The sequence below is a fragment of the Pristis pectinata genome, chromosome 2 (assembly GCF_009764475.1).
Source record: "Pristis pectinata isolate sPriPec2 chromosome 2, sPriPec2.1.pri, whole genome shotgun sequence".
Classification (NCBI taxonomy): Eukaryota; Metazoa; Chordata; class Chondrichthyes; order Rhinopristiformes; family Pristidae; genus Pristis; species Pristis pectinata.
Genome location: NC_067406.1, coordinates 53799602 through 53812220, shown reverse-complemented (window position 1 = coordinate 53812220; position 12619 = coordinate 53799602).

The following is a 12619-nucleotide window of genomic DNA, read 5'->3' as shown; positions in this document are numbered from 1 at the left end:
GGGTAGTGCAGTCTAAAACTTAGAGGGCATAGGTTTAAGGAGAGAAGAGGAAGATTTTAAAGGGGGGGGGGGGGGGGAAGGTGTCGAGGAAGTATCAAAGTGTCATGAAAAAATATTCTTTGCACCAGCAAGTGCTTAGCATCTGAAGGTACTGCTGAGGTATTGCAGCGGAGGAAGATTCAAAAGAGACAAGTATCTGAAAGCAAAGAATTTGTAGGGCTATGGTGAAAAGCCAGGAAACAAGACTGGTTGGATTACTCTTATGTACAACAGGTACAGATTTGCCCTTCCTCTCTGCTGTAATCATTCTGTGATTCTGCTGCAAACCTTCTAGTGAAGCTTCTGCCACAGTGTCATTGGGACAACAAAGGAAAGGTGATATTTTTCCAAGTCACTACATGAATGACTTTTGTAAAACAAAAGTCCCAACTCAGACCAAGTCTCATTCGTCTATCACATCTGTTTAAATACTTAAATTGAACACATGTGTGACAACAGCTCCTTATTTTCCAAACCCATCTTTGTTTCCTAATCTCTCCATGGCACTCCTGCTTTCTGTCTTTGCAACTTCCCACCATCCAAAACACTTTCCTCTGTGTTCATGCAATACTGACTTATTGTATATCTGTGATTTTAATTGATTTACCACCAGAGATTGCGCTTTCAACTGCCTGGGCTTTATACTCTGGAATTCCTTGCTGACCACCTGATTTATTACAACCCACAAGGTATGGAATTAGAGCTAAAAAAAAGAGGGATAAGACTGGATGGTTCTATTGGCCAACGTGAACATAAATCATGTAAAGTGTCTCCTGTGCTATCAATGTTTATAATCCTAAATCTCTGCCCCTCTAACTTTTTGTTTCAAGGGAGGTAGAAACATCCAAATCTTTCATAACTCAATGTCATGTTTAATAATTTTCCTATGAAGCCACTTAACAGCAATATATAAAATTTAAGTAGCTTGTTAATGCATCTATCATCACATGCTAAAGCTAGATGTTATTGACTCATTCAATGGATGTCCAAAATGAAGAAATGTTCCCTTCTCCAGTACTAATTATCATCCTCATCAGTATTTATTCTCATTTTTTGATCCAGTTTTATTACACAACAGGAAAAAAACTCAAATTAAGTTAGCATGTTTTAATACCAGTTTGATATTATAACACTTCCCACTGGAGTTTACAGCTCAAGGCACGGAGAGTTTGTAAGATTCAAATCTATCCACCATGTACTTTCCTTAAAACAAGATGCTTCATGTCAACAGAAATAGGTTAAGAAGAAAAAAACAAAAAAAATCTACTCAGCAGACCATTGTAAATTAATGAAAATCAGTACCCAACCTCAGATTGTAACATGAAGTATAAAATACTGCACATAAAGTTTACTCTAGATTTATAGTCTTAACGTACGGTGCATTTGTCACAACTTCCCAATCATTCACTCCAAACATTAACAATTGAAATTGGATTAAGCAGAAAATGATTGATAACATTGACGCATAAATACTCCGTAGGAAAATCTCCACATGCCTCAAAACACAATGAAGTGGCTAAACTTATGAACTATTGGAGGTATATAACCTCTTATCTCCTCTCCACAGAATTTTTCAGTCAGCAGGCTCTCTGCAAATTCCAATCATCCATTCAGATATATTTTATTCTCACTATTATTTAAATGTTATTTCTAGTCAAGAACAGTCCCTAAAATGTCAAATTCTTAAATTGTCCACCATACAAACAAATTCTGAAAGGAGGCAGATCATATTGGCAATGAGTGGAATTTTATTTGAAACATCAAGTGCAAATCCAAGAGCTGATCATGTTGATATGATACAGTCATGTACCTAACAATGTGGAAAATTGTCCAGTTATGCCCTGTCCATAAAACCCAGCCTGACTAATTACTACCCAGTCTACTTTCAATCATCAGGAAAATGATTAAAGCTGTTGCAGACAGTGCTATCAGGTGACAAGTGTTCTCCTTACCAATATCCAGTTTGTGTTCCTCCAGATCCACTTGAATCCAGATCTCATCACAGCCTTGTCCGAACATGAACCAGAGAGTTAAATTCCGGAGGTAAATGGAGAGTGACTGACCTAAACATCAGTATAGAATTTCACCAAGGTGTGGCATCAAGAACCCTAGCAAATCTTCAGCAAAAGACATCAAAGTAAAATATTCCATGGTTAGGGATTAGGGAAAATAACTGTGGTTGCTGGAGGTCTAGCCCAAAATATAACTGCATTAGCTTTGCAGGATAGCATCCTCGGCTGAACCATCTTCATGAATTACTTTCCTACTACTTTAAGATCGGAAGCAAGAATGCTCACTGATGATTATACAACTCTGAATTCTATTTGGAACTCCTCACAAAATGAAACAGTCCATGCCCAAATGCAGCAGGACCTAGACAACAGTGAGACATGTGCTTATAAGTGGTAAGTAACATTTGCACCACACAAGTGCCAGGCTTCTTCTTCATCTCCAGCAAACTGTGTGGTCCAGCCTCAATGCCAGCCCTGATCAACAAGTCAACAAAAGGGCCAGATGACAGTGGAAAAGACAGTGGACAGAGGATTATCTTGGGAGCAATCTGTATCCTTGAAGTTCTAAAACAGAGTCAGAATCATACATTTATACAGCATGGAAACAGGCCCTTCGGCCCAACTCATCCATGCTGACCAAGTTGTCTACCTGAACTAGTCCCATTTGCCTGCATTTGGCCTATATCCAGCTAAGTCTTTCCTATCCATCAACCAATCTAAATTGTACCCACCTCTACTGCTTCCTCTGGCAGCTCATTCCATTAACTGCCACCCTCCGTGGGGGAAAAAGTTGCCTCTCAGGTCCCTTTTAAATCTTTTCCATCTCACCTTAAACTTTTGCCCTCTAGTTTTAGACTCCACACCCCTGGGGGAAGGGAGGTGTCACCACTGAAGAAAAAACTGAACTGCAAAACTGAGCCACAAAAACGTGTGGGTATCCCGCAGAGAATGACACATGCCCTGATACCCCAAGGCCTTTTCACCATCCATTTACAAGGTACTAATCAGAAGCATGATAGAATACTCTCCACTTGCCTGAATGAGTGCAATGCCAATAACTCTCAAGAAGCACCACACTGCCCAGGAAAAAGCAGCATTTTGATTGGTACCCTACCAACCTCTCCAAGCATCCATCCTCTCCACTACAGTGGCTACAGTGTATAGCACCTACAATGCACTTCAGTCACCCACCCAGGCTTCCCTATCAGCACCTCCCAAACCAGTAACCTCTATCACCAAGAACCAGGGCAGCAGACACGTAGGAATATCACCACCTGCAGATTCTCCTCCAAGTCACACACCATCCTGGAAATATATTACCGGTCCTTCATTGCCACTGCATCAAAATCCGAGAACAACCTAACCAATAGCTCTGCGAGAGTACTTTTTACAGAAGGACGCAACAGTTCAAGGTGCAGCAATCTCTTCCCTAGCTTCCTGTAATAACCTTGGATATATCCCATCTGGCCCCGGTGACTTATCTATCCTAATGTTTTTCAATAGTTCCAGCACATCCTCTTTCCTCACATCAACATGCACTAGCATATCAGTCTGCTGTACGTCATCCTCACAAATGTCAAGGTCTCTCTCTCTGGTGAATACTGAAGCAAAGTATTCATTACGGACCTCCCCTTCCTCTTCCGACTCCAGGCACGTTTCCTCTTTTATCCATGATCGGTCCTACCCTCACTCTAGTCATCCTCTTATTCTTCACATATGTGTAGAACGCCTTGGGGTTTTCCTTGATCCTACTCGCCAAGGACTTCTCATGCCCCCTTCTAGTTCTCCTAAGTCCATTCTTAAGCTCCCTCCTGGCTACCTTGTAACTCTCCAGAGCCCCGTCTGATCCATGTTTTCTAAACCTTAGGTAAGCATCTTTCTTCCTCTTGACAAGATATTCTACAACTCCTGTCAACCACAGTTCCTTCACTCTACCATCCTTACCCTGCCTCAATGGGACAAACGTATCCAGAGCCCCATGCAAGTATTCCTTAAACAGCCTCCAACATTTCAGCTGTGCACTTCCCTAAGAACATCCATTCCCAATTTACACTCCCTAAGTTCCTGCCTAAAAGCATCATAATTCCCCCTCCCCCAGTTAAATACTTTCCCATATCATCTGCTCCTATCCCTTTCCAAGGCTATGGTAAAGTTCAAGGAGTTATGGTCACTGTCTCCAAAATGCTCTCCCATCGAGAGATCTGAAACCTGATCAGGCTCATTGCCTAGTACCAGGTCCAGTATGGCCTCTCCTCTAGTCAGCCTGTCCACGTACTGTGTCAGGAATCCTTCCTGTAGACACTTAACAAACTCTGTCCCATCTATCCCCTTTACACTAAGGAGATGCCAATCAATATTAGGGAAGTTGAAATCCCCCATGACAACAACCCTGTTATTTTTGCACTTCTCCAAAATCTGCTTCCCAATCTGTTCCTCAGCATCTCTGCTGTTATTGGGGGGTCTGTAGAATACTCCCATTAGAGTGATCACGCCCTTCCTGTTCTGACTTCCACCCACACTGACTCAGTGGACGATTCCTCCAGGACATCCTCCCTTTCTACAGCTGTGACACTGTCCCTGATCAGCAAAGCCACTCCCAACCACTTTTACCTCTGCCCGTCCCTTTTGAAACATCTAAACCCTAGAATATCCAGCAGCCATTCCTGCCCTTGCGACAGCCAAGTCTCTGTAATGGCCACCATGTCATAGTTCCACATACTTACCCGCTCTCTAAGTTCATCAGCCTTGTTCCTGATACTTCTCGCATTAAAGTAGACACACTTCAACCCATCCAACTGACTGCAATTTTGCCCTTTCAACTGCCTATCCTTCCTCACAGGCTTTCTGCACTCTGCATCGACTTGTACAGTAAATGAACCAAGCTCTGACCTATCACTCTGGTTCCCATCCCCCTGCCAAACTAGTTTAAACAAGATTGCTGGGGCTATGAAAAAGATCTTTGTAATTCTTTCTAGCCACAGGCAAGGTCCTGGAGGACTGGAGAGTAGACAATGTTATTCCTTTGTTTAAGGGAAATAGGGAATCCAGGAAAGTATAGGCCGTTGAGACTCACATCAGTGGTAAGGAAACTATTAGAGAGAATTCGTAGGGATAGGATTTGCTCACATTTGGAAGAACATAGACTAATCAAGGACAGTCAGCATGGCTTTGTGCAGGGCAAGTCACATCTTACAAACTTGATTGTTTTAAGGTGACTAAGGTGATTGATGAGGGTAGGGCAGTGGATTTATCTACATGGACATTAGTCCGGCATTTGACAAAGTCGCTCATGGTAGATTGATCAGGAAGATTAAGATGCATGGGATCCACAAAGAATTGGTAGTTTGGATTCAGAATAGGTTTACCCATAGTAGACAGATAGTAGTGGTGGAAGGGTGTTATTCTGGCTGGAGGTCTGTGACCAGTCGTGTTCCACAGGGATCAGTGCTAGGACATCTGTTGCTTGGATGAAAATGTAGATGGGTTGATTAATAAGTTTGCAGACGACACAGAAATTGGTGCAGTTGCAGGCAGTGAAGGTTGTCAAAGGATACAGCAGGATATAGATCAGTTACAGTTATGGCCAAAGAAAGGCAGATGGAGTTTAATCCGGGCAAGTGTTGCACTTTGGGAAGTCAAATGTGAAGAGAATGTATACAGTCATTGGTAAGACCCCAAGAGCATTGATGTACAGAGAGATCTGTGGTCCAAAGCCATACCTCACTGAATGTGGCAAAGCAAGTAGAGTGGTAAAGAAGGCATATGTCACACTTGCCTTCATCGCTAGGGGCATAGAGTATAAAAGTCAGGAAGTCAGGTTGCAGTTGTATAAAACTTTAGTTAGGCCACACTTAGAGTATTGTGTGCAGTTCTGGTCACCCCATTACAGGAAGGATATGGAGGCTGTGGAGACGGTTCAGAAAAGGTTTACCAGGATGCTGCCTGGATTAGAGGGTATTAACTATAAGGAGAGGTTGGACACACTTAGAGTTTCTCTGGAGTGCCGGAGGCTGAAAGCAGACCTGAGAGAAGTTTATAAGTTTATGAGAGGCATAGACGGGGTAGGCAGCCAGAATCTTTCTCCCAGGGTATAAATGTTGAATACTAGACGGCATAGCTTCAAGATGAGAGGGGGAAAGTTTAAAAGGGATGGGTGGTAGTGGAAGCAGATACTGTAGTGGCGATCAAGACACTTTTAGATAGGCACACAAATATGCAGGGAATGGAGGGATATGGATCATGTGCAGGCAGAAGGGATTGATTTAATTTGGCATTGTGTTCAGCACAGACATTGCTGTCTGGGCCTGTTCCTGCGCTGTACTGTTATATGTTCTGTGCAACTAGAGCAGAAAACGCAACTGGGGGATGCAGTTCTTTTTTTAAAAAAAGATATGTTTTGAGGGATAGAGATATTTTCCTCTGGTTGAACGATCATGATTAGGTCAGGGGACGGTGGGGGTGAGGGTTATCATGGTCATTATGAATTCCAGCTGCAGCTCAATAGTGATCCATCATTCCTTGGAGTCGAGAGTTTGCCAATTCAAGTAACACTCTCGGGATTTGGGCTTTACAGTTAGGACTCTGATGCAACACTGTATGAAAAGGATTCCATGGCATTATTTCAACAGACAGAAAAGTTATTATTCTAATCAAATTTATTTTATATCAGCAATATTAAAACAAATTATCTAGTTATTAATCAAACTGTCTGAGGATGTCTGCTGCTTATAAGTAAGCACTAAACATTTCCTGCATTACAAAAGCACCTCTTCACAAAAGAACTTAATTGGCTGAAATGCATTTTGGGATGCCAAGGTCCTGAAAGACACTATATAAATGCAAGTATTTCCACACGGAGGACAGATTAAGTGCCGAGTGCAAACATTTGATAAGTAGGATCTTAAACCACAGGGAATACTCAAGATACTGCATCTTCAGCAAACAGGCAAGGTGGAGAGATATTTTGAATTAATCTCACAAATGACCTGCTTAGACAAAACAGTACCGAGTTCATAAATCCACAACCAAAAACAACCACATCAAACATTATATTGAACTTAAAATTTGGATGTGATTAGCAGAATATCTGGTATAGAAATCACACCCAAACTGCATCAATTTACCAAGGCCTACTTTTGTAAATTCCACCAGTATTTCCTGAACATAAAAGTGCAAATGAGCAAGTAAAAATCAATGAACAACCAAAGGCTAGGGAAAATGCCAAACCATGCATTACTCTTATGTATTAAAATTAAACTTTCAAAATGTCTACTACTCATGGACATTAGGCACAGTATGTTCAAAAACATGCACGTAGTTTTAAAATTGTGATTTATGCAGTGCCATGCAAAATTTGGAAATGAAATATATTACATTGATTCAAGGCTTGATCAAACACAGGGCCTGACAAATAAGCATAATCAAAAAGAAAATTCTGCTTTAGTATACAGGGTACTTAAGCTTCCCTGTTGTTTCACGTAGAACTATAATCTAGTTCGACATCAAACTGCAGCTTTGGCAGTGCTTTTCAAGTGGATTTACAATGAAGCCCCTCTCCTCTTAGTTGGACATAAAAATTCTCATTACATTATTTTGGACAAAAGAACAGGAGTTATTTGGTATTCTAGTGTAATATTTATCCTTCTTGCAAAATTACTATAACAGATTATCTGGACATTGCCTTGTGTGGGAGCACAAATTGACTCCAATCATAACGGTGACTACCCTTCATATATACTCCAACCAATGGAATAAAGTGCTATGGGATTTCCTGAAATGGACGAGAAAGGCACTACATAAATATCTTTCCTTCCATTTGTTTTACGCTCCAATTAGATAACTGGGGACAAATATACAGGAAACTGTTGCCTACCATTGCTAGTAAATTCCACCATGAATTAGATAATGGCCAAAATGAGTTTGACCACCCAATACTAATTGGATAGGACATTTACGTTCTTCATGGAGGGGATGGATGTAAACGCCCGACATGGTCACGGGCAGGATTAGAGAGTACGATGAGACCATCAGATATTTGGAGATCCCTTGGCTCACAGCCGTGCTGATTGGAGCAGAACGGTCATGGCCGGAGACCGTGGGCCCATCGCCCAGCCACCGCCGCAGGTTCACCGCCCCACTCCTGCTCTCATCTTCGGATGAAAACCTGCCGCGCACGTCGGGAGCCGGTCGGGGCACCTGAATCAGCTGTGGCCAGCACACCCGAAGGAGCGGGGGCCAGACCCGGACTGCGCTGGTGTCACTGTACCTGCTCTGCCGAGTGCCCCCCTCACGCTAATTCAAGCTCAGCGTCTGCACGCTGCAGCCAGGACCGCGCCATCGACCAGCGGCGCACGGCGGTGTCTGGCGCGTCCCTGCACGTCACCGGCAAAGAGGCGGCTGTGCCGGCAGCAGCGCCGCCCGCTCCCAGGGAAGGAAGCTCACACCCGCGACAGCGCCGTCTAGTCAAAGGCAGGTCTGGGCAAAGGACTGCTGATGCTGCTGGGCGCAGAGAGTGCTGGAGGAACTCAGCAGGTCAGGCTACATCCATAGAGGAGTGGAGAAGGAGGTGGAGTATGAGTGGAGAAGAAGAATAAACAGTCGACGTTTCAGGCCGAGACCGAAATTCCAGCATCTGCAGATTTTTTTTGCGTCTCCGGGCTGCTGATGCTGGAAATCTCTCTCTCTCTCTCTCTCTCTCTCTCTCTCTCTCTCACACACACACACACACACACACACACACACAGAGGAAATGCTGGAAGCGCTCAGCGAGTCGGTGGGCATCCATGGAGAGAGAAACCAAGGTTTCAGGTCGAACACCCTTCAGTCAAAACTTGAAAAGTGAGAAAAACAAGTATGGTAAAGTTGCAAAGAGGGAGAAGGATGGAGAGAGCAAGGGAATGTCTGCGAGACAAATTGGTTGAGGTAACAATTACTTTGGAAACTGACAGCTGGAGTTCAAAAGTAGAAACAATAAACAAAAACGAGAATGAGTTGGAGGGTTGTTTTTCTGGTTGGAAGGACGTGGTCAGTGCTGTATCACAGGAATTAGTACCGGGAGTCTCTAACTGTATTTTCTATACACTAACAATTTGGATATGAATGTATGAGGTATACGTTGTAAATTCGCAATGACATGAAAATGGTGCTGTTTTTCGAATAATGGTATTAAGCTACAGGATGATATTGATCAATTAGTAAGATGAGTAGAGCAATGGCAGATGGAATTTAATTCTGATATGTGTGGGGTGATGCACTTTGGGAGGACTAATAAAGGTAGGATATGCACATGGTAGGATTCCAGGGAGAATTGAGAAACAGAGGGACCAAAGACCCCTGAAGGTGGCAGCACTGGTAGATAAGGTTGTGCAGAAGTAGTATGGAGTATTTGCATTTATTAGCTGAGGCATAGAATATAAGAGCAGGGATGTTATGGTGCAACTTTATAAAACATTGGTTAGGCTGCAGCTAAGAGTTGTTGCAGTTCTAATCATCACACTTTAGGAAGGATGTGATTGGTCTGGAGACAGTGCAGAAGAGATTCACCAGGATGTTACCTGGATGGAGAGTATCATCTCCAGTTTCCTGGTTTCAAAATGTATAAGAAATGCAGTTCTGAATGAATACTTTGTATCTGTCTTCAACGAAAGAGAGGATTGATAGACATGTTAACATTAAAGAAAAAAGAATAAAATATTGGAAATAATAAACATAAACTAGGAGATGTATAGGTTATCGGTAAAAGGTAGGCAGATTAAGTGGTTAAAAGGCGAACAGGATGCTTTCCTTTATATGCACAAGCATAAAATTTAAGAACAGAGGGATTATTTAAGAACTGTATAAAATGCTAGCTGGACTACAGCTTTAGTATTAGGTACAATTCTGATCACTAGGCAGGAAAAATATGATAGCCCTGCAGAAGGTGCAGAGGACATTTATGAGGATGTTACCAGGAAAATATTAGAAAGATTGGATAAAGTAAAGTTATTTTCTATAGAATAGTGAAGGATGAGGAGAGACTTAACTGAAATGTATAATATTATGAGAGACCTTGATACAGTCAATCGGAAGACCTTGGCAGGACAGTCAAAATCTAGGGGACATGGATGTAAAGCAATTGTTTGAAGAATTAAAGAGATGAGGATTGTCTTTTCACCCAGAGAGTGGTGAGACCCTGTAACTCATTGCCTGTAAGAGTTGTAGAAGTAGAAATCTTCTTCATATTTAAAAGATTCCTGGATGTGTACTTGAAGAGCTGTGACCTCCTGTCTATGAACCTAGTGCTGAAAGGTGGGATTAGGTTGGATAGCTTTTTCACCAGAACTGACACAATGGACTCGCTGCCCCCTTCTGCATTGTAAATTTCTGATGAAATATGTGTATTTGGGTGTCTGTCTTTGCTGATATTTGGTTTAAATGATTTTTAACTGCCAACTCATTCTCACCCAACTCCATTCCCCTAGCACCTTGTTTCTTGGATTCTACAAATAGTCTCTTTCAATGTTTCTGTGTAATTATGTCAATGAAGAAGTGACAGTTGGACAAAGTGGATACGAGGCTAATAGAAAAAAAAACTAAACAAAATACTGGAAAGAGTTAGCAGGTCAGCCAATACAGAAAAATAAATATTTCAAGTTTAGATAATATTTGAAGATATTAATTTTTCTAAACTCCCCGCAGAGTAGTGTGACCTAATATAGTATTGCTCTATTTGTTTCACTTGTTCTTAAAAGCCGAAAATCAGGTTAAGTCTTATTGAATTCATGAGACTAAACAAGAAAAATAGGCATATAATAATATCATTCACATTTCGGCTATCTTTGCTCAGTGGAAACCTGTATCCTGGTTTAATGCTGAATGATACAGACCTGCAAGTTTGTAGTCTGTGGACAACACATTCCTTGCTGATAGTTGAAGGTCGATTTTTTTTTTTGTGTGGCAGTAATTGGCTGGATTGAATCTGTCTGGCTTTGGTTGTCAGGGTGTGAGCAATTTTTCACATTGACAGGCAGATGGGTTTGGAGCACAACTCTCCAACCTTAAATCCAGAATGTTGTTGATGCCACAGCCTTTGCTATAACCATTTTTGACATCAAGCAGAGTGAATCAATATAGCAATGACTGGCTGCTAGTGGATGGATCGTCCACTCAGCACTTCTAGTTGAAGTTTGTTCCTCATAACATCAACGTGGTATCTCTGCCAATGGGTATCTTCATAAAGCCTGCTTCCTCCTGCTATCTGTTTAATGTCCTCTGCTGTTCATATGGGAGCATGCAGACCTTTGATCTGACCAATTGTTTATTGACTCATTTAGTTCTGTCTCTTACAAACAGCTTCAACTGTTTAGCATTCTTAGAGTCCTGAGTTTTAAGCTCACCAAGTTGGCACCTTATTTTTGGGCACACCAGTTGTTGCTTCTAGAATGCTTGTCCATGTTCCTCTTTGAACCCTAGTGTTTGTCCTGTGGCTTGATAGTTAGGGTGGCATGAGGAATATGCTGGGTGATGAGTTTATAGACAATAGTGGTATATAATTTTCCAGCTGCTGATAGCCACAAACCGCCTGGTTCTCAGTTCTGGGCAGCCAAATCTGTTCTGAATCTATCCTAGTTAGCACTGTGGAAGTGGAGGGTGTTCTCGTTGTGAAGACAAGACTTGTGCTCCATAAGGCAGTGGTCACTCTGACCAATTATGTCATGGACGGATACATAGGAGATCTAGGTCAAGTAGGCTTATCACTCATGTTTCACCACTTGGCAGTAACGCCCTAAGGACTAGGCCAGCTTGGTCAGTAATGGTGCTACAGAGCCATTAGTGGTCATGGACATTGAACTTACCACCCCAGCGAAACTCCTGCAACTCTGTGTTTCCTCCCAATGTTGTTCCACTTTTGGAAAAAGCACTGATTCATCAGCTAAAGGAGGATGATAAATGCTAATCAGCAGGAATTTCCTTGCCCGTGTTAACTTAATTTGCTGTGCACAAATTCTCTGGTTCCGTACTGGAATGTAAACTTGCTTCATAATCAGTTCACCTTTCTGGATTTCTAGTCCAGTTATTTAACTAGTGTGCTACCACTATACAAATATAGTTTAACATAAAATGTGGAGCTTCGTGATGAGCCAGATTTGCAGCAGTACAATTAGTTAATGGAGTAATTTAGATGGAATATGAACAAATTGAGTTTACTTCCAACAAAACTGAAATTACTAATTAATTCCTAACTCACATAACCATCAATGTGCAAACCATTTGCTGCGAGACCAGGAATTCATATATCAGATTTTTTCTCAAATAGGAAATTCCTAGAGTAGATATCAGCCGAAAGCATTCTCCAGCAGTAGTACACAATGTATTTCAATAAATCTTAAATGTCATTAATTTTTACAAATAATACTATTTCCCAGACATTAATTAGAATAAAGTTTTAAGTCTATAACACAACAGCTAGTACATGCAAAGTCTTGGGAAAACAACAGTTTAAAAAAAAACCTAGTTGTTAAAGAAATAGTTCAGAGAAGATTTTATTTGTATTTTTTTAAAAAAGTATATTTTAAACACTTTCCCAGTGT